The sequence below is a fragment of the Pongo abelii genome, chromosome 13, assembly GCF_028885655.2.
Source record: "Pongo abelii isolate AG06213 chromosome 13, NHGRI_mPonAbe1-v2.0_pri, whole genome shotgun sequence".
NCBI lineage: Eukaryota > Metazoa > Chordata > Mammalia > Primates > Hominidae > Pongo > Pongo abelii.
This window is the reverse complement of record NC_071998.2, coordinates 17,087,153-17,115,030: the sequence shown is the minus strand read 5'-3', so window position 1 is coordinate 17,115,030 and position 27,878 is coordinate 17,087,153. Positions and strand designations below refer to the sequence as shown.

The 27,878-nt window shown below is 37.9% G+C and overlaps 1 pseudogene; it reads left to right on the top strand.

The window, feature by feature from the left end:
• The first annotated feature begins 7,278 nt into the window (after nucleotides 1–7,278).
• On the top strand, nucleotides 7,279–11,767 carry LOC100442671 (S-phase kinase-associated protein 1-like; annotated as a pseudogene).
• The last annotated feature ends 16,111 nt before the right edge of the window (nucleotides 11,768–27,878 follow it).

Sequence of the window (27,878 nt, the reverse complement as noted above, 5' to 3'; positions counted from 1 at the left end):
TGTTGAAAGCCTCTGGTGACCTTTTCATCTTGCATATTGTACATTTCATTTCCTAAATTTTTATTCTGTTCCTTTTATGTTTCCACTTCCTTGATGATATTTTCTAGTTTTTATACATTGCATTCTGCTTTCCTTTTGTTACTTTTCCATGGTTTCCTTTAGATCTTTGAGCATCTATAGGACATTTGATTTAAAGTTTTTGTCTATAAAGTTCAATGTCTGTTCTTGTTCAAGGATACTTTCTCTTTTCTCTTTTCTTGTAAATTAGCCATTTTTTTCTTATGTCTTTGCATGACTTAGAATATTTTGTTGAAAACTGGACATTTTAAATGTTATAATGTGGTCACTCTGAAAATATGTTTTTCTCTTTTAAAGTTCTGTTACTGTTGTTCACCACGGTTTGTAGTTGCTTATTTGTATACTGACTTTTATAAACCAGTTTTTTAAAGACTGTATTCTTTGTTTTTCATGGCACCCGCTATGGTATATGTCTTCCCTCAAAATTCGTATGTTGGAATCCTAACTGCCAAGGAAATGGTGTGAAGAGGTGAGGTCTTGGGAAATGATTAGATCTTGAGAGCTGATACTTCGTGATTGGGATTAATGTCCTTATAAAAGAAACTTCAGAGAGTTAAGTAGCCCCTTCCATCATGTAGGGACATGGTGAGAAGGCACTGTCTATGAAAGGGCAGGCTGGCATCTTCATCTTGGACTTTCTAACCTCCAGAACTGTAAGAAATAAATTTCTGCTGTTTACTAACTACCCATTTATTGTATTTTGTTACAGAAGCCCAAATGGACTAAGATAGCCTCTGAAGTTTTTGTTCCTTTATCTTGTGGTCAGCTAGTGGTTTGACAGAGATTTCCTTAAACACATGTTTCAGTTGCCTCTGTTTTGGCTTAGCATTTGCTCGGTTGCTGTAAACTGTGACTATTTTTCAGAGTTCTGACAAAGTTGATTCTGACAGATTTTGCTCTGTTTTTGTGTGTGTGTTTCTGTGAAGGATGAGCCCTGATGCTTTCTACCTTACCATTTTCCCTGGCATCACTCAACAGCTCTGAGGGCTTTCAAGTTTTGACAATTCTTACAGGATATCTTTCCAGTGTTTGTTCTCTGATCTCTAATATTGGAGAGCCATGTCTTTTTCCTAAATATTGATAACACAAGGCCAGTGAATTCATACTCAGGTTATGAGGGCCTGCAGTGCATACTTACAGGGCATTTTTCTTGAAGAAAATATATTTATGCCCAGATCTCATAGTTTCCTAGAAACATACTTTTGCTCTTTAGGGAGCAAGTATACTCTCCAAAGTTGTGAATAAAACTGAAATAAATTTTTTTTTAATTCTTTACTCTTTTCTAAGATGTTATCAAGTTGATGGTCCTCTAAAAATGAGAAAAAATAAGGTCTCTTAATCCTTTCTTATAAAATAAGACTTATATACATAAGCCTTATTACAGATTAGATATTTTGGTTTCTGGCATATTATCTACAGAATAAAGTGATTCCAAGTGTATATTTTCTATATTTTCTTCATTTGGAAAAAAATATGTTCAGAAAAATTATCTTTGGGAAACTGGCATTGAATGTACACAGGTATTTTGGTATTTTAAAATGTGATTTTTCAAAACTCAGTGGTAAAGAAAAATAAAGAAATAGTGAATAGAGGACAATAGTCTTTAAGATTAATTCTAGGAACTGGAAAATCAGATAACATAGTGAATTAAACAAGAAATGTGAAGAGTAAGTAGAATAAAAAGCAAAATCAGTGCACAAAAATTGTCAGGACTTTATCAGAGACAGGGTTTAGATTAGAGAGGGATAACAGGGTCCAGATTCTCCAACTGTCAATTATAAATTACAATGGTAGGATACTCATTAGTCCATATACTTCCGGTTGGACTTCTCTTTTCCATTCCACTCATCATGAAAATAAATTTAGGATGTCAACAGTTACCTATATTTAAAGAACAGACTTATAACCCAGGCTGTAATATCCCTATCACATCACAGACATAAATGCACAAGCAGAAGTATAAAACTGGTGGGAGTAAAAGTCACTTTCCACTTCTCTGGATTGGGTTCATTACTGTATCTTGGCTCCGTTGTCTATTTATGATATCAGTGTTGTTCAACAGTGATCATCCTCACCATCAAATTGCAATTTTCCTCTTTCCCATCTGTTCTCTTATTTTTGCCAAAACAGTCATTTCCCTGATGCATCTTCAACTCATATTCCACCTACTTTTCAAGATACTTATTTTCTGTTGATTCAAAGAGCCTTAGACATACTCCTTAGAGCTTTTAGTTTTTATCTCTTATAAAAATTCTTGTGTGTACTCTACTGTTATCATCCTGCTGCTACCCACATTCCAGGCAACAATGTTAGGCCAGTCCTGTAAAACCTAATATGGCCTCGAAATCACTGCTTAAGATACTAGTAGATAAAAGAATTAAGAGACAACATTCTGAAAACAAAAGTTTTACCTCAATTGCATGGACATTTGGTGTTCACACTACCACTCTACAAATCCATAGTGTGGTCTGCTTTAGTCTAGACAAGCTGTTAATCCCTTTTAAATGTTTTGTTTCCAAAAATAATTTTATACTGAAAGCTTGTCATACGTGTACCCTGCATGCCATCACAACACAAAAAAATGCTGGTGCCCTGGATATGGTTGTGGCTGTGAGCAATAAAATCCTTTGTCTTTGACCCAGAAGTCTTGTATCTCCTGCCAGAATCCATGAAACTTGGCAAGCTAACATGTTAGCTTGCATATAGGGTAAAATGTCATGCCCTTTATAATTCTTGACTAGAATCTTATGTAATTTCCATAATTATCTATTTAGTTAGAGCTCCGTGGCCTGATGAGAGTCATGAACCACATGTAACTATTTGCCTTTATTATTTAATATAACAACAAATCAGTTCCTCAGTCACTTTAGCCACATTTAATGTGCCCAATAGCTACTTGTATCAAGTAATTATTGTGCTGAAAATGCAAGTATAGAACATTCCCATTATTTGGAGCAATTTTAACAGGACAATGTTTATTTAAACGTTATTTAATAATTCCTATTGCATAACCAATGACAAAATCAGTATGTTTATCTTTCTTTTTTTTGAGATGGAGTCTCACTCTGTCGCCCAGGCTGGAGTGCAGTGGCGCAATCTCAGCTCACTGCGAGCTCTGCCTCCTGGGTTCACGCCATTCACCTGCCTCAGCCTCCCGAGTAGCTGGGACTACAGGCGCCCACAACTACGCCTGGCTAATTTTTTGTATTTTTAGTAGAGACAGGGTTTCACCGGGTTAGCCAGGATGGTTTCAGTCTCCTGACCTCGTGATCCACCCGCCTCGGCCTCCCAAAGTGCTGGGATTACAAGCGTGACCCACCATGCCCGGCCTCAGTATATTTATCTTTCAACTCATTCTTCAACCTCCAATTTTAGTTTCCTTTATTTCTTAGTTTTTATATTTGTAATGTTAATTATAATTTTACTAATTAGTTTGTCAGCTTTAAGTAATATTGCTGGTGCCTAGTTACATTCTGTACCTTACTTTCCACCTTACTCTCCCATATTAGATACATCATTTCTAAACTTCCCGAAGTAAAGTTCTCTAAAAGCAGAGTCTTGACAGAAATGTTTTCAAGTGCCCACTTCTGATTATCTAGGATTTCCTCCTGGATACTTTTTGATGGTAATCAATAATGCCTGGGGCCCTTCTGTTCACACACTTCCTCTAATAACAATGGAGGCAGAGGGCGGTGTATCACCTGAGGGGTCAGGAGCTCAAGACAAGCCTGGCCATCATGGCAAAACCCCATCTCTACCAAAAAATACAAAAATTAGACAGGCATGGTGGTGCATGCCTGTGGTCCCAGCTACTCAGGAGGCTGAGGCAGAAGGATCTCTTTAGCCCAGGGAGGTGGAGGTTGCCGTGAGCCAGGATTGTACCATTGCACTTCAGCCTGGGCGACAGAGCGAGACTGTCAAAAAAAAAAAAGAAGGAACAATGGAGGTTATCTTTGTTTCAACTTACCTGAAGATCACTTCTGGTTTTGTAGTGCAGTACAATTTAAATGAAAAATAATTTAGAATGTAGGCCAGCCACATGGATTTTAATGCATCTGAAGGTAGAAGAAAAGACAATTTTAGATTTGGTCAAATGAAATCCTCATATTAACTTATTTTGGGCAAAACTGACAACAAAAGTATTCTTTCCATTACCTAAATGGGATCAATCACTGTAGACACCCCTGAATCATAAGCCTAAATGACATTAAACTTTAATGAGTCTGTTAAACTTTAATAAAAGTTCAAACAATATACTATCTAAAAGAAACTATACTATTTTGACAGAAATACGTTAGAAGTAAAAGAATGCAAAAAAATTACAACATGAAAATACTAAACATAATAAAGTTGGAGTGGCTACTTCAATATCAAATAAAATAAAGTTCAGATAAAGCAATATTACCAGGCATGAAGAGAATACTGCTTAACAATAAAGGGGACAATTCAGAAAGAGTACATCAAAATCCTAAATATTTATGCACCAAATTACAGAACTTTAAAATGCCTTAAGCAAATCTACAGTGCAAAAAGAAAAAATAGCCAAACCTACAATTAAAGGGTAGAGATTTCATCACTCTTTTGTCAACAATTGATAGCAAAAATAAACAGAACTGTGTAAGGAAAGAGCCCCATCATGGTGGCTGTTTTTGTTTTCGTTTTTGTTTTTGTTTTTGTTTTTGTTTTTTTTTTACAGTCTTACTCTGTCACCAGGCTGGAGTAAAGTGGTACGATCTTGGCTCACTTCAATCTCCACCTCCCAGGTTCAAGCAATTCTCCTGCCTCAGCCTCCCGAATAGCTGGGACTACAGGCACCCTCCACCACGCCCAGCTAATTTTTGTATTTTTAGTAGAGATGAGGTTTCACCATGTTAGCCAGGATGGTGTCGATCTCCTGACCTCGTGATCCACCCACCTCAGCCTCCCAAAGTGCTAGGATTACAGGCGTAAGCCACATGGTGGCCTTTCTATATGTATCCCTATAGGACAAGCAACAAAGATTTGAACTGCTGGCCAGGCACAGTGGCTCACACCTGTAATCCCAGCACTTTGGGAGGCCAAGGCAGGCAGATCATGAGGTCAGGAGATTGAGACCATCCTGGCCAACACAGTGAAACCTGTAATCCCAGCACTTTGGACTGCACTCCAGCCTGAATGACAAAGCGAAACTCCATCTCAAAAAACAAACAAACAAAAAAATGGAACTGCCTCTAATCTGAGTCTTGCCATGGCAGCTTGCAATTCTCCTGGAACATAAGAAAAAGGCTTGGGAGGAGCTGCCTCAACACCATCACCCATTTGCCTCCCTATCCCTCTTAGGAGGTTGTTATAAGACAGTTGCTCATTACCTGCTGGTATGTGGAATGATGCTTTCTGCTGTACTCCTACCTAGGGTTTAGCTACAGACCATAATACCCCTTGCTGTCATCTAGAATTTGTTCCTCAGGAATGTGGTCTCCCATGAGTTATGTTGCAGTTATCTGACCCTTTTTACATTAGTGGTGCCCTTTTAGGCATGTGGCACAAGGGCTGGGAGCTGTCACCTTTGGCTACTCTTCCTTTCATTGTCTCTGTAATAAACTCCTTGAATCTGTAAGCAACTTGGTGTGTCTTTCTAGACCAAATGACTTCGTTGTTGGCCTTGCCTGCTGTGTGTGCCTGACTCCACCCTACATGGGCCAATACAGCTTCAATGTTCCTCTGGAAGACATGGGGCCATGTGAACAAGGTTGGGGATAAGATAGATTCCCTGCACAGGTTCTCATCTACATGGTGGGATAAAAGGGGAGGGTGATACAAGCTCTCCAAACAAAGGATGGAATGGAGCAGTTTAGGAGAGATAAGACTCTCCAAGATTTAGCATTAGATGGGATTACATGAGACAGATTAGGGGATGACATAAAAATTGCTGAAATCTGGTTGCATATGCTCTCTCCTAAAGGTCAGGCAAATCCTACTCTACCTGTTTAGGGCCTGTATGGGGCAAGTTAGAGAATATGAGAAGACTCCCTGGGATCTGATAGCATATGCTGTCTGTTGATACAGGTTTGGAGTCAGGCAGCTGGAGATGGGATTGAAACCAGCTACCAACTTGTGCCTTACATTTAAGTGTATTAAGTATTTCTCTTGACAAAGAAAAGCCTGGATCAGAGGGCTATTCTGGTAAATTCTAACAAACATTTTAAAGAAAGATTTACATCAGACTTTCTCAAACCCTTCCAAAAAGTGGAGGAGGAGAGAAAACTTCCTAACTCATTCTTTGAAGCCAGCATTACCCAGATACCTAGGCCAGAAAAAGGCAGTATAGGAAAAGAAAACTACAGACCAATATCCCTTAGGAATATTGTCACAAAATCCTCAAGAAAATACTAGCAAACTGATGGCCAGGTGCAGTGGCTCACGCCTGTAATCCCAGTACTTTGGGAGACCGAGATGGGTAGATCACGAGGTCGGGAGTTCAAGACCAGCCTGGCCAATATGGTGAAACCCTGTCTCTACTAAAAATATAAAAAGTTAGCTGGGTCTGATGGCACAGGCCTGTAGTCCCAGCTACTCGGGAAGTTGAGGCAGGAGAATTGCTTGAACCCAGGAGGCGGAGGTTGCAGTGAGCTGAGACCGTGCCACTGCACTCAAGCCTGGGCTTGAGTGAAACAGAGTGAGACTCTGTTTCAAAAAAAAAAAAAAGAAAATACTAGCAAGCGGAGTTAAAAGAAGGAAGGGGAAAAAACCATCTGACCATCCCAATTGATTCAGGAAAAGCATTTGAAAAAGATCAACATCCTCTCATAATTAAAAAAAAAAACTCAATAAACTACAAACAGAAGGAAACTTTTTCAACATAATAAACACTATATATGTAAGAAAACTCCCTGCTAACATCATACTTGATGCTAATAGACCGAACTTTTTTTTTCTTAAGTTCTGGAACAAGATAAAGAGGCCCACTCCTACCACTTCAATTAACGTAACTCTGGGTGTTCTGTCCAGAGTAAATGAACAAGAAAAAAATTTAAAAAGGAATTGAAATTAGAAAGTAAGAAGTAATGTTATGTCTGGTCACTAAGGTGATCTTTATGTAGAAAACCCTAAGGATTCCACAAAAACAAACAAGGAAAAAGTATTAGATCTAACAAACACATTCAGCAAAGTTACAGGTAAAAAATCAATCAGCAAATCCAGTTGTGTTGCTATACACTAACAATGAACAACCTGCAAAGGTAATAAGAAAAACAATCCCACTTACAATAGCATCACAGAAAATACCTAGGAATAAACTTGATCACGGAAGTGAAAGACTTGTACACTGAAAACTACAAAATATTGCTGAAAGTAATTAAAGAAGACATTAAGCAGATGGAAAGACATCCCATGCTCATGGTTAAAAGACAAAAAACCCTTTCTAAGATTCATATGGAATCTCAAGGGAACCTGAAGAGCCAAAACAATCTTGAAAAAGAGAAACAACGTTGGAGTTCTCACACTTCTTGATTTTAAAACTTACCACAAAGCTATGGTAATGAAATATTGTGGTCTGCCATAAGGGTAGACACAAAGATGAATGCAATGGAATACAGCACTTAGAAATAAGCCCTCACATACACGATCAAATGAGTTTCAATAAAGGTGCTGAGACTATTCAGTGAGGCAAGGACAGTCTTTTCAACTAATGGTGTGGAAAATCGGGATATTCACATGTATATGAATGAATTAGACCTTTGCCTTACATCACATACAAAAATTAAGTCAAAATGGATTAAAGACATAAATTTAGGAGCTAAAACTATACAGTTCTTAGAAGAAACCATTGGAAAATCTTCATGACATTAGATTTGTCAGTGTTCTCAGATATGACACCAAAAACACAGGCAACAAAAGGAAAAATGTAGAGAAATTGGACTCATCAAAATTAAAAAATTTCTGCATCAAAGGATACTACTAGCAAGACAGTAAAGGCTGGGTGTGGTGGCTCATGCCTGTAATCCCAACACTTTGGGAGGCCAAGGCGGGTGGATCACGAGGTCGGGAGATCGAGACCATCCTGACTAACACAGTGAAACCCCATCTCTACTAAAAATCCAAAAAATTAGCCAGGTGTGGTGATGGGCACCTGTAGTCCCAGCTACTTGAGAGGCTGAGGCAGGACAATTGTGTGAACCCCGGAGGTGGAGCTTGCAGTGAGAGGAGATCGCACCACTGCACTCCAGCCTGGGGGACAGAATGAGACTCTGTCTCAAAAAAAAAATAAAAAAAGTAAAAACACAACTCACAGAAATACTTACAAAGCATATATCTGATAGGAGTTTAATATCCAGAATAGATAAACAACTTCTGCAATTCAAAACAACAATAAAACTAACTGAATTTTTTTATTGACCAAATACTTGAATCAACATCTCTCCAAAAATATATAAATAGCCTGTAAGCACATGAAAAGATGCTCAACATACCTGGTCACTAGGGAATTGCAAAGCCAAACCACAATTAGAAACCAATTCATACCCATTTAGGATGGTCGTTATTGGAAAAAAATGGAAAATACCAAGTGTTGGTGAGAAGTTGGAACCCTTGTGCAACTGTTGGGGGGAATGTAAATGATGCATCCTCTGTGAAACACAGTTTGGTGGTTCCTCAAAAAATTAGAATTACCATATGATCCAATAATTCCACTTCTAGATACAGACCCCAAAGAAAGACCCAACCAGATACTCGTATACCATCGTGCACAACAGCATCAGTCACAACAAACAAAAGGTGGAAGCAACCCAAGTGTGTGGACAGATGAATGGATAAACAAAACGCAGCATGTACACACCATGGAATATTATTCAGCCTTAAAAAGAGAATGAAATACCTGGTGCTTGCTACAACACGAATGAACCTTGAAACATTAGGCTAAGTGAAATAAGGCAGAGGCAAAGTCACAGATATTTTATGATTCCACATATATGAAGTGCCTAGAATAGATAAATTCACAGAAGCAGAAAAGTAGAATGCAGATTACCATGATGTATGGGTCTGCACCCCACCCACCACCAGAGATCTCTACATGTTTTCACTTGGGTAATACCAATGACAAAAGGAGGAAAGTAAGGAGTCTTTTATCCTGTCTCTGAAGCCCTATAAGAGGGAAGTGTCAACTTCCATGCTGGAAGTATGGGGTATGGGGACTTTGACTACACAGTTTCTGTTTGGGATTATCCACAATTTCTGGTAATAGATAGCAGTGATGCTTGTGTAACATTGTGCACATGCTTAAAGTCACTTAATTACACACTTTAAAATGGTTAAAGTGGCAAATTTTATGTTATGCATATTTCACCACAGTAAAAATAAATAAATACATAAATAAATAAATGAACTTTGGAAAAAACAAACAAATCAACCTGGCCTGCATCCAGTCTTTCTTTTCCATAGCATCTATGTAGACTGCCCGAATTTTCATGCTTTCTTTACTGGGGGGCAGGGGGTGCAGTCTTGCTCCATCATCCAGGCTGGAGTGCAGTGGCATGATCTTGGCTCACTGCAACCTCTGCTTCCAGGGTTCAAGCAATTCTCCTTCCTCAGCCTCCAGAGTAGCTGGGATTACAGGTGCCTGCCACCACGCCCAGCTCATTTTTGTATTTTTAGTAGAGATGCGGGTTTCACCATGTTGGCCAGGTTAGTCTCGAACTCCTGACCTCAAGTGATCTCTCCACCTCGGCCTCCCAAAGTGCTGGGATTACACGCGTGAGCCACTGTACCCTGATTTTTCATGCTTTCTTTTGCCCATTTTCAAGTTATTTTCCTCCCAGAGACTGCAAGATAGAGTTCACTTAAATTCTGAGACATCTTTAACAGATGAGCAGTTTCCCTTCATGCTACGTAACGCTTTGATCTTCAAGGTACTCATGGTTAAAAGAGCATATGCATTTCAGAACTAAAATAAGATGAAAACTACTGATTATTTGTTTAACCTTAGCACTAAAAATAGGCCTCTGATGTTAGAGACTTCACAATATGATTTCTTCATTAATCTGAATATGTGTGTGCATGTGTCTCTGCATGTGTATCTCAACTTATTGTAGCTTTAAAAAAAAATTCAAAATCCCATTTACCATAAAAACAAGGTTATGCTTCGGTTTTCATAAAGCGTCTTAAGGTCTAAGCAGAATATTGCATATTTGTAATTTAAAATATTGTCATTAAAAAGTGCATTTGGTGAGACCTAGAAAGTGGTCACTTAAAACCAAAAGTAAATACAATGCTTTGTTGACAGGTAGGAGCTGCTTCCTCTTTCTACCTGCCTCCTGCCATGCCCCTTCTCCCAACAACCCCTTAGCTTCTAGCTGAGTAGAAAGGATGTTCTAGCAGCTACTGAGTAGCTCCTGAAGCGCCTGTATGAAGTGCTTGGTCTGTGTGTCTGTTAAAAAATGTCTAACAGAGGTTTAGGTAAAATTTATCCTAAAGGAATAAGAAGGTAAATTATTTTGTGAATGAGGCTCTGAGCTGACTCACTGTATGCATTGTTGTAAAAATGTGTAACTGGAATAGTATGTTGCTTGTCTGAACTGTAAGTGCTTACAAAGTATTTTTTAAAATCTCTCTAACATTGAAATGTTTTACTGTGTAAGTGATGTCTTGTTAGTTGGCAAGTTAAAAATCTTTTTCAGGGTCCTTGGCTGCACATCAGCAGGAATAACTGATAAGTCCCCAAAATTCGAGAGTGTTGCTTTGATTTTTCTTGTAACATTTCTTGAAACAATGTAGGTAGAATCACATCACTGAATCCCCCTGGCAAAGAAAAAACTGTTGCCTTTTACAAAGAACAGTATGTTCCTGATCTAGAAGTTGCAGCTTTTGGAAAAGTTGCCCCATTTGTGGCCGGGCACAGTGGCTCACGCCTGTAATCCCAGCACATTGGGAGGTGGAGGCGGGCTGATCACGAGGTCAGGAGATCGAGACCATCCTGGCTAACACAGTGAAACCCCGTTTCTACTAAAAATACAAAAAATTAGCCGGGCGTGGTGGCGGGCGCCTGTAGTCCCAGCTACTCGGGAGGCTGAGGCAGGAGAATGGCATGTACATGGGAGGCGGGGCTTACAGTGAGCCGAGATCACGCCACTGCACCCCAGCCTGGGCTGCAGAGCGAGGCTCCGTCTCAAAAACAAAAAACAAAAAACAAAAAACAAAAAGTTGCCCCATTCATGATGCAGTTCTGATGGAGAGATATTTGAAGTTGATATGGAAATTGAGAAATAATCTGTGATTATCAAGACCATGTTGGAAGATTTGAGTGGATGATGAATGATGAAGGATATGATGACCTAGTTCCTCTAGCAAATGTTAATGCAGCAATATTTAAAAAGGTCATTCAGTGGTGCACTCACCACAAGGACGACCCTCCTCCTCCCCAGGGTGATGAGAACAAAGAAAGGGGAACAGACCATACTCCTGTCTGGGATCAGGAATTCCTTAAAGTTGACCAAGGAGCACTTTTTAAACTTATTCTGGCTGCAGACTACTTAGACATCAAGTTTCCTTGATGTTACATACAACACTCTTGCCAATATGATCAAGGGGAAAACTCCTAAGGAAACTGACAAGTCCTTCAATATCAAAATGACTTTATGGAAGAGAAAGAAGCCGAGGTGCACTAAGAGAACTGTGGTGTGATGAGAAGCAAAATGTGTCTGACACTGTAACACTATAAAGACAGTTCCAAACACTAGTTGTACTGCTCTGTTTACAGTTGCTAATGTTAGACAAATGCAGCAGCAAATCAATTCTGTTAGCAGAATATTGTCATCGTTGCATGAGCAATCTGAGTAGTTTCCAAGTGTATGGCTAAGTTTCTTCTGGTATGATTGAAAGTTTCTTTCTTTTTCCTCTTAATAAAACTAAACTTGGGTTCTCTATTTAAAAAAAAAAAAAAGAAAAAATTAAAACACTCCCAGTTTGTAGATGACGTGATTTTCTGAGTAGAACTAGTTAAGTGAATTCAGCAAGTTTTTAGGATATAAGATCAACACACAAAAACGTACTAACGAAAGACATGTGGAGATGGACTTTAAAACACAATATGATTTAAAATTATTTCATAAAAAAGGAAATATTTAGGTACTAAATTATGTACAAATTTTAACAAAATACATAAAAGATCTGTATCCTAAAATTTAGAAAATGCTGATGAAAAGAATCAAAGAAGACCTAAATAAATGGATATATACCATGTTCATGAATTGGAAATTTCAACATATTAAAGATGTCAGTACTTCAAAAGTTGACCTATAGATTTAGTACAATTTTTATGAAAGTCCCAACAAAGTGTTTTGTAGACATAAACAAGTTTCTTTTAAAACGTATATGGAAAGGCACAGGACCGAAAATAGTGAAAACAATTTTCAAAAAGAGTAAAGTGAGAGGAATCCCTGTGCCTGGTGTTGCTATATGTCTACAGAAAACAATGCAATGTGTTGCTGGCAGAGGCAGAGACACCTAGAACACAGGAACAGAGTAGAAAATCCAAAAATAGACCCACACAATTATGCCCAACGAATCTGTAAAAACAATTAAATGGAGGAAGGATAACCTTTCAATAAATTGTATTGGGACAATTATTATGCATCCATGGATAAAATAATGAACTTTACATTCAACCTCACATTTTACCAAAAATGAACTAAAAATGAATCACAAATTCTCCCTGGCTGGAGTGCAGTGGCGCCATCTCGGCTCACTGCCACCTCCGCCTCCCGGGTTCAAGCAATTATCCTGCCTCAGCCTCCCAAGCAGCTGGGATTACAGGCGCCCAACACCACGCCCAGCTAATCTTTGCATCTTTACTAGAGACGAGTTTCACCATGTTGGCCAAGCTGGTGGCGGTTAATTCCTGACCTCAGGTGATCCGCTCTCCTCAGCCTCCCAAAGTGCTAGGATTACAGGTGTGAGCCACCGCACCTGGCCTAAAACTATAAATATTTTAGAAAAATAAACATAGGAGAAAGTCTTCAGGACTTAAGACTAAGTGGTGTTTATAAAATAGACGGTGCTTTCATAAAATTATGTGGTTTTTTTAAAATAAAACTGAACACATATCTATCATACAGCCCAGCAATAAAAGTTTTAGGCATTACAGTATTACAGAGAAATGAACATTTCTGTTCACATGAAAACGTGTACAGTTGTTCATAGTGGCTTTATTGTATTAACCAAAAGCTGGAAATAACCCAGATGTTTTCCTATAGTGAATGGTTAAACAAACTGTGGTAAGTTCATAGAATTATCTTTCCTTTGAGATGCCATTTCTGAAACTATAAAAACTTTTCTGGAAAACCTAAGCAATGAATTTATCGCTGTTTCGTTTGTATTGCCTATTTAAGGAAGTAAAATGAACGATCATTTTTGCCCTCCTTTACCTATGGTCATGTGATAAGCCCTTAATAGAAGTCAGTTTTTGCTAGCGGGGCCCAGTGGCTCACGCCTGTAATCCCAGCACTTTGGGAGGCCGAGGTGGGCGGATCACCTGAGATCGGGAGTTACAGACCAGCCTGACCAACGCGGAGAACCCTGTCTCTACTAAAAATAGAAAATTAGCTGGGCATGGTGGTGCATGCCTGTAATCCCAGCTACTCGGGAGGCTGAGGCAAGAGAATCGCTTCAATCCGGGTGGTGGAAGTTGCTGTGAGCCGAGATCACGCCATTGTACTCTAGCCTGGGTGACAGAACTGGACTCTGTCTCAAAAAAAAGTCAGCTTTTATTATATGGGGCTCTCCATCTCCAGATGCCTGTAAGGAAATGAGTGAGCTAAGCATCTGGAACACCGTGGGTGTGGGTTTTGGACTGAGTGCATATGGTGTTTTGGGCCCTGTGTAGGAGTTTCATATATATTATTTTATAACACTATGGCTAGCTCTTACTACCCAAATTTTACAAGTTAGGAAACTAAGGATTAGCATTACTTACTCAAAGAAACAGTGGGTGAGTGGGGAAATTGGAATTCATATCCAGATGTCTCTGAGTACAGAAACCATATTCTCCATACCACACTTTTTGTCCCTTCATAACTTCATCTGTGTGAGTGGCCAGGAGTAACGGATTATGCAACTGCCTGAAGCGCTGTGGTCTTGCGTTCAATGCACAGGATGGGGAACATTCATTTAAAATCTTCCTGCCCATTCCATGGATGAGTCTCATCTCTAGCCAGCAGAAACCCATTTTTAGTGGCTGGTAAGCCACTAAATTTACTCTTTGTCCCCAAAATGACTATCACTGCATATTTAAGTACATTTTATTTCTAGATGCCTGATTCATTTCAAATCTATGTAAATTGTTAGTTTCTTATGAACAATTAAATTTAGAGTTTACATATGTCAACAACTTTTCTGTTAGTGAAACTGTGAGATCCTATCACTCAGTGTGACATCGCTGAAAATTAAGGGATTCGCAATCTTTGCTGACTTGGGTTCCAAGTCTGGGTCAACTATTTGCTGTATGATGTTGGCAATATTATTTAACCTCTAATAAAGTTCATCTGTTTATCTATTAAAACAGTGAAATGATATTTATCTGAAAGAATCCAGTATATTAATTTAGAGGTACACCCATTAACAAACACATTACTTAATGTAAATTGGTAATCTATATCTGCTTCTGCTTATTCATTACTTTAAATAACAACAAAGAAAATATTCAGACCCAGGGACATAAAATAAGCACTCCAATAACATCTGTTGAAAAAAATGAATGACACTTTTGTCAAACTATTTCTAAAAAAAAAAAAAAGTAACCAATTTAGAAAATCTCAAATCTACATTAAGGACCTTGTATTTTAGCATCGTCACCACTTTTACTGAGAGTCAATAGGGACTATTCCTGATTCTGAAAGGCAGAACATACATAAAGAGACCCACAAAATTGGAGTCTGATCTGGGTCACATTTTCAACATTTAAAATTACCGTGTGACTTTGGGGAGTCATTTGAATTCTCCATTCCTGTTCTCTATCTATAAATAGAAATAATAAAGACATTTATTCTTAAATTTTCAATTTTTCATCTATAAAATCAAGTGCTAAATATACACATTTAGCAATTATAATGCTATAGAGAGATGTTTCTGTAATTTCTATTCCTCTTCCAACTTTGCACCATTTTGCAAACATCCTCATGTTAAAGGTTGCAGTTTCTTCCAATTTCTTACTACCATGCTGTGCTCATAAATGCTTGAAATCCCATTTGAATAGGATTCAGGACAGCGTAAGGTGTTAATCTGACTGTTTGTTTTTAAGAGTCTATCCTGTTTAAGGCCATGAGATACATTTCTAAGTGTTCGGAACTACATCATTTAAATCTTCTCATATCCTGTTTTTAAAAAAGTGGTACTCTTGGGTGAAGCCACTTGATCAATAATTTTTTAAGGTCCTTAATTTTCTCAACTCCAGGACATTTTCCTATCCATTGGACCACTTGAATTTCATCTTTATGTTTTGTAGGTGTTTTTAGTAATTTCCTTTTTACTGCATTCCATGACTTTTAATGTTTCCATTTAGGGAACTGTTCTCAAAGAATTTGAATTGAAACTCATACTACATATTTATAAAATGTATAAATTATTTACAACTTAGCATTAAAAAATCAAATATGTCCAATTCACGTAGCTGGTACAGAATCACTTATTTGCTTAAATATGATACATTACAATTATATCATGTTTTAAATCTCTAACAAACATGACTCCATAATATTTGACTACAAGTTTCTATAATACAAATGCTTATATGATGGCTGAGAAAACAAAAATTTTCATTCTTACACTTTTTAAATTGTTATTTTGTCTTCTTCTTTTAATGGAGACTTGGTACAGTTTCACCTGGATGCTCTCTATATTCAGGGGAATTGCAGAGTTACAGGGATACTGTACTGTGTGGAATTGCCCCATCAATTAAATGCAGGATCATGACAATGAGGAAGTAAGGAGGATTTGATGCCACTCCTTTACAAGAATGCCTTGCTAGGGTTTGGCTGTGTCCCCATTCAAATCTCATCTTGAATTGTAACTCCCATAATTCCCGCATATTGTGGGAGAGACTCAGCGGGAGATAATTGAATCATAGGGGCGGTTTCCCCCATACTGTTCTTCTGGTAGTGAATAAGTCTCACGAGATCTGATGGTTTTATAAGGGGAAACCCTTTCACTTGGTTCTGTTTCTCTCTGCCTGGGTAAGGCATCCCTTGCTCTTCCACCATAATTCTGAGGCCTCCTCAGCCATGTGGAACTGTGGGTCAGTTAAACCTCTTTCCTTTATAAATTACCCAGTCTCGGGTATGTCTTTATGAGCAGTGTGAAAACAGACTAATATACTCCTCCACGGGAAGAAAAGGTTTGAGGGTCTTTGGAGAACAGGGTATGAGAGAAGGATGCCCAGTAAGGGGGTACCAGTGCCTGCATCTGGAGGCAAATCTCACAGGCATTTATCACAGTCAGACATTAAATTATGTTGTATTATTTTAAATGTAAGCAGTTGACAACTACGCCAAACTACAAGCTACTGCCTCTTTTAGAAGTAGGTAATAAAATAATTAACTCTGAAGCAACGTACTGTTCAGAAGCAGAGCAGATGTACATAAACCTAAACACTAAGAGCTGGGTCTCCAATACTAAAAGAATGCACTTTGGCACTCCCTGAGAGAGGGAGCGCTATTAATAATGTGGAAACGTTTTTGCTAAAAGAGAAGGATTAACATTCATGCCAGCGTCCAAATTGCTCTTCTTAAGATATTGTATATTTATATTATAAAATATGTCCTGTTTCTGATTTTATTAATTTATTTCATTCGTTAAAGATATATCAGCAAGTGGCAGACTAGGAAGCTCCAGGGCCATATTTTCCCATAAAAATGTCAAATAAAAAATATATAGACCAAAGTCACTTTGTAAGAACTCCTAAAATTAGCTAAGAAACAAAGCAAATGCCTAACTGAAATTTCATGGCATTTTTCTTGCCCTTAACCCACCTCCTCTTCAACGTAGTGTGATGTGATCAGGAGGAATTTGCCCAATCCAAGTTCCAGCCTCAAGCTGGAAGAGGAAGAGAGGAGCTTATCTGGAGATTGACTGGAAGACTATTTCTATCTTACCTGATTTAAAAAGCTGATGGAAGTGCTGGCATAGTTTGAATAGCAGGTTCAAGGTCATTTAAAACAGACAGGCACCATGGTGACTAAGAGCCACAAGCAGTCAGAAGACCCCCGCTGGCACAGATTATAGACAAAGGAATACAATAAAAATTCCCTGACCTCTAAGAATCAGCAGCAATATGCCTCTTTGAGAAATTAAGACATTTAAAGCAGCCTTGTATGTGGGGAACTGGAACAAAAGCATACACACAAGGCAAGGAAAGACACATCTCCAGTAAAGGTATGAAAGGAGCTTGTACCTTTATGCCAGGATGATTAGTAAAGGTCTTCCCCTGCGCAGAGCCAGTCCACAAAAAGCTAGGAGACAAGGCTACTTTTTTCAAATGCTCAATTTTCAACAAAAGATCACAAGACACACAAAGGAACAGGAAAACATAGCCCCTTCAAAGGAACAAAATAAATCTCCAGTAACTGATCTTAAAGAACAGCAGAGCTTGGGCTTATTTGATAAAGATGTTCAAACAATAAAGATGTCTAAAGTATGCTAAATGAGCTGAAGGAGAACATAAACAGACATACAAGCAAACTCAGGAAGATATTTTATGAACAACATGAGAATATTAACAAAGAGATAATTTTAAAATCACAGGAAACAAAGAAACATTCTGAACCTGAGAAACAGAGTAACTTAGTTGAAAAATTTACTATAGGGAGACTTGATCAGGCAAAAGAAAGAATCAGTAAACTTAAAGATATTTGTCATTGTTGAATCTGAGGAGCAAAAAGAAAAAAGAATGAGTAAAAGTGAACAGAGTTTAAGGGACATATGGGACATTGTCGAGTGAACCATACGCATTATGGAATTACCATAGGAAGAAGAGATAAAGAGACAGGGAGCTTATCTGAAGAAACAATGGATGAAAAGTTCCCAAGTATGAGGAAAGAAATGAATACACAGGCTGGGTGCTGTTGTTCATGCCTGTAATCCCAGCACTTTGGGAGGCCAAGGCAGGTGGATCACCTGAGGTCAGGAGTTCGAGATCAGCCTGGCCAACATAGTGAAACCCTGCCTCTACTAAAAATACAAAAAAAAGTTAGCCGTGTGTGGTGGTGTGTGCCTGTAGTCCCAGCTACTCAAGAGGCTGAAGCACAAGAATCGTTTGAACCTAGCAGTCAGGGGTTGCAATGAGTCGAGATCACACCATTGCACTCCAGCCTGGGTGACAGAATGAGACTATCTCAAAAAAAAAATGAATATATAAATACAAGAAGCTCAGTGAATTTTAAATCAGATGGATCCACAAAGATCCACACTAAGACATATTATAATCAAATTGTCAAAAGTCAAAGAGAATCTTGAAAGCAGCAAGAGATAGGTGACTTAGTATGTAAAAGAAAATCTATAATATTAACAGTGAATTTCTCATCAGAAAATTTGCAGGCCAAAAGGCAGTGGGATGGTATATTTAACTGATTTTTTAAAATCCGGTCAACTGAGAATACTACATTCAGTAAACTGTTTTTCAAAAAAATGAAGAGAAGTAAGACATTTCTAGATAAAAACTGAGGAGTTTGTTACTGTTGGGAAAGGCAGTCTTGTGCATGCAATCTTTTGACCCTCGCTTGGCCATGTGACAATGGGCCTAGGGTCTGGACCACTTCTTTATCATGAGAATAAAGAACCTTCATATCCTGTACTGGGATTATCACTTGTGTGGAAATATTTTAGCCTGTTTCAGACTCAATGTGTATTCCTTCGTTCAGCTTAAAATTGCACATATTATAGTACCCAGCCAAACCTGATACTATATTTGCCCCCTGCAGGGAGGGGAAGTGTTCTTCTGTAGCACAAGAGAGGTATGTACAGACAAATTGTCCTGTGTCAGCTGCTGGGCAGGACCTGCTGGCCATGGGAGACCCATGACCACTAGTGGAGCTGGCCGTGCTCTGCCTCTACTCTATGTAAGTGAAGCATTAATCTATTCAGCGACTGGCTGTACTGTGTTTTCCTTGGCAACTCCAATACCAAGATGCAGTAGGCAGAAGTGTCAGGGTTCTCACTCCTGGTGATAGACAACTGATGTCACTTGCTTGATAGTAACCACTACACCATTCCTATTAGAAATGTTAAAGAAAGTCCTTCAACTTGCAACAAAGGACACTAGGCAGTAACTTCAAGCCCTATAAAAATGTAAAGTTCTTTGGTAAAGATAAATGTATGGACAAATATTTAAAAATTGTGTTATTATAATTTTCATTTGTAATGCCACTTTTAATTATTTAATAGGATTTAAAGTTTAAAAAGCATAAGTATAAATCTATATTAATGGGTACACAATACAGAAAGATAATTTGTGACATAACATAAAGTGGGAGTGTGAAGAGAGTTATAAAGGAGTAGAGTTTTTGTATGTGATTGAAGTTGCTATCAGTTTAAAATTGATTTTTCTAACTTAACTGTTTTATATAATCCCCATGGTAACACAAAAGATATATCTAGAGAATGTACACAAAGAGAAATAAGAAGAAAATCAAATAAATGTCACTGAAAAATCAACTGAACATAAAGGAAGGCAGTAAGTGAGGAAATAAGGGGAAAAAACCTATAAGACATAGAGAAAAAATTAGCAAAATAGCAATAGTAAATCTCTAATCATAAGATATATTTTGGCAGAATGGATAAAAAAACAAGATGCAACTATATACTGTCTACACAAGACTTGTTATAAATCTGAAGACATCCACTGGGGAAGGGAAAGAATGGAAAAAAGATAATTCATGCAAATATTAACAGAAGAGCAGCAAGTGGCTATATCGATATTGGATAAAAGAGATGTTAAGTTGAAAGCTGTCACAAGAGAGAAAGAAGGACACTATGTAATGACAAAAGGGTCAGTTCACCAAGAAGATATAACATTTATAAAAATATATATATATTTTTATATATATATATATACACACTAAGCATCAGAGCTCCTAAATTTATGAAACAGATGTTGACGTAACTGAAAGGAGGAAAATACTGATGTACAAGAATTATAGGGACTTTAATATCACATTTCAATAATTGACTAAACATCCAGAGAAAAGATCAGTAAAGAGAGGACTTGAAAAACATTATAGACCAATTGAAACTGACAGACGTATACAAAACACTTCACCCAACAACAATAGAATACACATTTTTTTCTCAAGTATACATGGAGCATAATTCAGGGTAGACCATAGGCTAAGCCCCCAAAAAAGTCTTAATACAGTTAAAAGATTAAAATCATCAAGGTATCTTTTCTATTATGATGGAATGAAACTAGAAATCAATAGCAGGAGGAAAACTAGAAAGTCTACAAATATGTGGAAATTAAACAACAAACCCTTAAGTAACCAATGGGTCAAAGAAAAAAACACAAGGAAAATTAGAAAATATATTGCGAGAAATAAAAATGTAAACACAGTATACTGAAACTTGTGAGATGCTGAAAAAGTAATACGAAGAAGGAATTTTATAGCTGTAGATATTTATACTATAAAAGAACTAAATCAACAACCCACCTTTATTCCTTAAGGAAATAGAAAAAGAAGAAACTTCACACATCTGGCACACAAAAAGATACAATAAAGATTACAGCAGAGATAAACAAAATTGAGACTAGAAAAACAATAGAGAAATTAGTGAAACATAGGGTTGATTATGTAAAACATGAACAGAATTGTCAAGCATTTAGCTAGAACAACTGTGAAAAAGGAGGAAGCTCAGGGGCCGAGCGCAGTGGCTCACACCTGTAATCCCAGCACTTTGGGAGGCCGAGGCAGGCGGATCACGAGGTCAGGAGATCGAGACCACCCTGGCTAACATGGGGAAACCCGGTCTCTACTAAAAACACAAAAAATTAGCCGGGCGTGGTGGCGGGCGCCTGTGGTCCCTCCCAGCTACTCGGGAGGCTGAGGCAGGAGAATGGCGTGAACCCGGGAGGCGGAGCTTGCAGTGAGCCGAGATGGCGCCACCGCACTCCAGCCTGGGCGACAGAGCCAGACTCTGTCTCAAAAAAACAAACAAAAAAAAGCCCCCAGTTTACATCACACTCAGTGTTGAAAGACTGAAAGGGTTTTCTCTAAGATCAAGAACAAGGCAAGGATGTCCACGTTTGCCAGTCTATTCAACATAGCAATTAAAGTCCTAACCAGAACAATTAGGCAAGAAGAGGAAATTTAAAAAGATATCCAAAATGGAAAGGGGAAAATTAAATCATCTCTCTTCTCAGATTATATGATCATACATGTAGAGAACCCTAAAAATATCACAAAAACCTATTAGAAGTACAATTTACCCAGAATTCTACTACTCCTTACCAAGGAGCATCTATTCTTATACTGATGTATGACATACTTTCAAACTTTCTCAGTATCAAAGAGATTGTCTCACCAACAGCTAAGGTTGTATTGTACTGATCTGTAATATTTGTTATTTCTAGCTAGAAGATATTATCTGAGAGTTTGACATATATTTGATCTTAAAGAATCTCACAGAAAAAGGCCTCTCTTACACTGTCAAATTTTGAAGTAGGAAAAAGACTTTCGAGATTGCTTAAAAAAAAACCTGTAACAGACCTGAAATGCTTTGTATCCTGATAATCCCAGAATTCAGGTAAAATGTTGATTTGATGTTCACAAAGGGAGTAATATTTTAGTTACTTAAATACTAACATGGGTATAATTTAAATTACTCTGGTTAAGGATAGTACAAGACTCTGTGACTGTAAACACTTCAACTGAGCCAAGTTTGAATTATTTAATGTGTTATGTCATTTATTTATTTTCCACAAAGAAATGTCCTTCTGCCTCAGGCTGAAAAAAAAAAAAAAAAAAGTCTAGAATATGAAGGAGAACCATGGGAAGAGAAAGCAGGCAAAGAACTACAAAGACAGATCTCACAAAATGGAAATGAAATTTATTGGAATTAAGAAGGAACACCTTCCTTTTAGTAATATCATAGTACAGCCAACGTAAAACAAGAACATATTATTGTATCCAAAGTCAATGGACTGTGTAATGCCCAGGACAATCCATGACTCATCACATCCCACAGCCATGTTAACAGATGCCAACAGGCTCAGCGGTGCCCCCAATGCTATGCCTGCTAGAGGACATAGCTTAAAGAAAGTGAAATACAATAATCTATGACAAAGTGGAAAAAAACAAGGAAGTGGAAAAAACAAGAATGTTCTTTGCTGATCCACGTGCTTCATGAGAAATCTTATCAAGGATCTTATAAAAGTGATAAAATCATAGATGAGAAAGACAGTTGCAGAAGTCAAATTGCAATTTCACATTTTGTTTAATTTGTTGAAAGTATTTGGTAAACAATCTGTGTACTCAAATAAGAATAATTCAAAATGTTGCCACCACGTTTTACAAATTATTTTCAAGGATAAGCTATCTTTTCTTCTAATGAAGTTAAACAACAGTTATTAATAGTTAGACATTTCTATAATAGTTTTATCTTTGTTGATTGTAAAGTGAGTCCTCACAACATAAACCAAAATGCCAGCATTTCACAAGTGCAACATAGCAGAACTTTTTTTTTTTTGAGATGGAGTTTCACTCTGGTTTGCCAGGCTGGAGTGCAATGGCGTGATCTCAGCTCACTGCAACCTCCGCCTCCCGGGTTCAAGTGATTCTCCTGTCTCAGCCTCCCTAGTAGCTGGGATTACAGGCATGTACCACCATGCCTGGCTAATTTTGTATTTTTAGTAGAGACGGGGTTTCTCCATGTTGGTCAGGCTGGTCTCTAACTCCTGGCCTCAGGTGATCCACCCTCCTTGGCCTCCCAAAGTGCTGGGATTACAGGCATGAGCCACCGCGCCCGGCCAAAACACAGCAGAATTTCTATTGCTTTACGGGGAGGGGACTTCCATAATTAACATGGACTGAAGAAATGAATTTAAAATAAGTGTGAAAGGGGACATCTAACATGTGCAATGATCATTAATCTCATTGCAGGACCTTTAAAATCCACCTACATGCGTGAGGGAAGTGTTTGTCTCTATATTTTTGTTCCTCTAAGTAGGTCTGAATCCCATTAGGGTGAGGCACCTGGGGAAGCAGCAAGGAATAGTGATTCCTGACATGTTTCTTACAATTTAATACTTCATAATTTAGAAAGTTTTCCCATACATTCTCTAATTTGAGTTTCACAGAGATCCTGTGGAAGAACTCTGGGCAGATAGAAGTCCAGAAGAGAAACAACAGCTCAGGAATGTCACATCATTGGTCCAGAAGCTGTTTCCTTATTTCATCTGAACCTAATTTTACTGAGAATATTTTTTTTCCTTAGAAAAAATTCTAAAGACCTCAAATATATATACATATTATATATATATATTATATATATATTATATATATAATATATAATATATATTATATATATAATATATATATTATATATAATATATATATAATATATATATTATATATATTATATATATATTATATATATAATATATATTATATATATAATATATATATAATATATATATATTTTTTAGATGGAGTTTCACTCTTGTTGCCCAGGCTGGAGTGCAATGGTGCAATCTCGGCTCACTGCAACCTCCACCTCCCGGGTTCAAGCAATTCTCCTGCCTCAGCCTTCTGAGTAGCTAGGATTACAGGCATGTGCCACCACACCCAGCTAACTGTGTATTTTTAGTAGAGATGGGGTTTCTCCATGTTGGTCAGGCTGGTCTTGAACTCCTGGCCTCAGGTGATCCACCTGCCTCAGCCTCCCAAAATGCTGGGATTACAGGCGTAAGCCACTGTGCCCGGCCTGCATCATATTTTTAATTTCTGAAAATTATACTTTGAAAATAAATATTCTAGTAATAAAAATAGGTAACTCAAGGGACACAGAGATTCGCTTTTGTTCAGAGAAACCGTACTTCCCTTTACTGGAAGACTGATTTTTTTTTTTTTAACTACTGAACTATGACAGGAATGTTTTGAACTGGAGCACTAATTATGGGCTACTTGTGTATCTAGGCCCTTCCTCAATAAATTTACAATCTATAAAAGAAGAAGACAACCAGATAATACAACTTGTAAGTAGTATTGTGAGAGATTTTTAGAGAAAAACGCGCTGGCATATAAAAGGGTCATGAGGCTCTATTGACTCAAACTTGTTCAAGAAGAAAACAAAAGCCTAAAAGCCTAATGATAACAAAAATGTGCATTTATAAGTATGCAGTTTTAAAAAGAATGCTACGTTGATTTTCTGCCATCACTCTCTAAGACTCCCTTTTGTAGGTTGCTATGCTGGGCTTTATGACAGCTCTAACACCTGCTCCTCCCCAGTTCTCCTTTGCCTAATTTCTGATGTAGGTGTTCACAAAATCCTACCCCAATCTTCTTTGCTTCTCATTTCCATCCTCTACTTGGCAATTCTATCCATTTTACCAGCTTTAAGTAACTATCACTGCTATGTGTTCATGCTCAATTTCTCTTCTTAGCTCCAGAATAGAAGCTACTGTGGATTATTTATATGTGGGTATCTTTGTGTGTGTGTGTGTGTGATGGAGTCTCACTCTGTCACCCAGGCTGGAGTGCAATGACGTGATCTTGGCTCAGTGCAACCTCCACCTCACGATTTTAAGTGATTCTCCTGCCTCAGCCTCTTGAGTAGCTGGGATTACAGGTGCCTGCCACCATGCCTGGCTAATTTTTGTATTTTTAATAGAGATGGGGGTCTCACCATGTTGGCCAAGCTGGTCTCAAACTTCTGACCTCAAATGATCCACCCACCTCGGCCTCCTAAAGTGCTTGGATTACAGGCATCAGCCACCGCGCTCGGCCTATATGTGGGTATCTTACAGATTACTTCAAGCTCAACAAGCACAAAACTCTTCTAGGCAGCAAATCTCTAAAACCTGCTCCTCTCCTACTCATAATTGCCCCGTTATCACTCAGGCTTGAAGCCCTGGAATTGTCTTTATTTTTCAAACATCCTCTTCTTTGATTCTCTTTCTATATGCATTTAGATTTCCTCTTTGAAATTGCCAAAGGTACCTTTATATTATATCATGTAAATATTTTTGATATTTTACTCTTCTAAATGATTAAGTTGTTTGGTAAAGAACAAACATCCATACTCTTCAATCTTCTATCCTTAGCTTTCATGATTGGAGCCAATTCTATGATTTCTTATTCATCCAATCTGTACTTTCAACGCTTCCCTGGCACATCCTGCTGAAATCTCTATGTCGGCCTATCATATAGGATAACAGTCCTGTGTTCTTATTATAAAATACAGAATGTGGGGGATTTAAAGAAGACCATCTTTTATCTCCTGTGAAACTTAAAGGGAGCACAGTCTACAAGACCACTCTCACTTCTAACACCAGTTGCAAGTTCAAGGGATTCCCAAAACTACTTTCAGGTTTGATAATTCACTAGAAGGGCTCGCAGAACTCACTGAAAGGTGTTAGACTCATGGTTATGATTTATTACAGTGAAAGAATACAGATTAATATCAGTCAAGAAAAGGGAAGCATAGAGAAAAGCCCAAGACAGTACCAAATGTGAAGCTTCCTATCATTCTCTCCCTGTGGAATCAGGACAGCATTTCCTGGCATCAATGTGTGACATTGCTTAGGTAGTATTGCCAAGCAGGGATGCTCCCCCGAGCCTTGATGTCCAGAGTCTTATCCATTACTAGATAGTTGACTGTGCATGTGGCTGTCTTGTTTTCAGACCTACAGGACATGTAATTGGTAGCCTGTGACTCAAAGCTCCAACCCCACTTTAAATCACATTGTTAATATCTTGCTGGTTCAAGGTCCCCAGGAAAGCAAAGATGTTCCTATCAGGCATGATGTTCCAAGAGCTAGAGATTACCTCCAAGAAGCCAAGGGTAAAACCCAGACCTTTCTTTAGGCAAGACTAGCCTGGGCAACATAGGCCCCATTTCTACAAAAAAATAAAAAATTATCTCACGGTGGCACACGCCTATTGTCCCAGCTATTCAGGAGGTTGAGGCGAGAGGGTCCCTTGAGTCCAGGAGATTGAGGCTGCAGAGAGCCCTGATCATGCTGCTACACTCCAGCCTGGGTGACAGAGTGAGAACTTGTCAAAAAAAAAAAAAATCTTTAGTATGGACCCTCCTACTTTCTTAGGTTTTCAAGATGTGTATGTAGATAAAAATGGATTTGTAGCTGGGCTGAAAAACCTCTGTCTTTGAATCTGGAAACACCTGGATATCTGGTTTTTTACTCTTCGCTAAGCTAGGGTCAGTAAGATTTATGTAATTCTGTTTAAGTTCTGACCTGGAGACTTTGATACTTACTTTCTTTACTAATGGTTTGCCACTGACATAACCAGGTGAAAAGCGTGGCTTGCTTATATGACTACAGGGACTTATAACACCCCTATAAGGGCTTCTCTGAACTCCCACAAAGCCAAAATTCCTGGTCCAGATCTTAGAGGTTCAAATTAGAGACACAGCCTGGTCCTGTGTATGAAAAGAAGGTGGCCCTGGAGAGTTGGGATGTCAAAATGTCTCTTGGACTCCCAATGTTTGCTTGCTTTTTCTTTCTCTTGTTGTATCACATAATTTGCATTTTTGTAAAAAAAAAAAGTGCACTTTGTGTAATCTGGTGAATCCTTTCAAATATATGAACTGTGGGAAAAAAATATACCAGAGTTTATTACACTTGCAGAAATTTTACTAAGGATTAGAAAAATTTCAAATATCATAACCTGAACCAAGAATTTCATATGTAATTAACATCACTATCTCCTTCATAGTTCAGAAAAGTGATAAGATGAAATTCAGTAAAGAAGTCTGGGGTTTCAGTAAATATAATGTCAACCACTTTCTTACCATTGAATAACAGTTTAAATTTTAGTTACTTTTATGATTTTAAGGTACTTCATTAATTTAACTACTAAAAAATATTTGTTAGACTGCACACTAAGTTTCAGACTCTCAAAAATGATGAAAATTAATAAAAACTATATTATAAAGAAGTAGTTAACCACAGCAGAGACAGAGGTATAGAAAGAAAACTGAGCAAGTCTGGTCAGAGGCTGACCTGGCACAAGGACCTGGAGAAGGCAGTGTCACCGAGAGCCGGTGGAGGAAACGAGGCTCCATAAACAGAACTTTGGTTGTGATCTCTGGTTTTCCAGCCAAACTGTCCTATAATTTTTCTCTCAGATTCCTCAAAGAAATGGGCGGCAATTGTAAAGTGACAGTAATGATTAAGCTAATTACCAGACAAAAACAAATGATGACTTAAAAGCACCATCTCTCAACAAGTATGATTTAGGCCTTCTATGGTCATGGATTAAAATACTTAATATTGTTGACATGTCAATACTCCTCAAAGTAATCTATAGATTTAAGCAATCCCTATAAAAATCCTAATGGCATTTTTTTACAGAAATAGAAAAGTCCATTCTAAAATTCATGTGAAATTTCAAGGACCCAAAATAGCTAAGACAATCTTGAAGAACAAAGTTAAAGGACTCACACTTTCACACTTTCCTGACTTTATAATATGTTATAAAACTACAGTAATCAAAACCCATATATTTCTGGCATAAAGACAGGTATATAGACCAATGTAATAAAACAGAGGGCCTGGAAAGAAACAATCAAATATTTGATGATGTCAGATAAGGATAACAAAATCACTC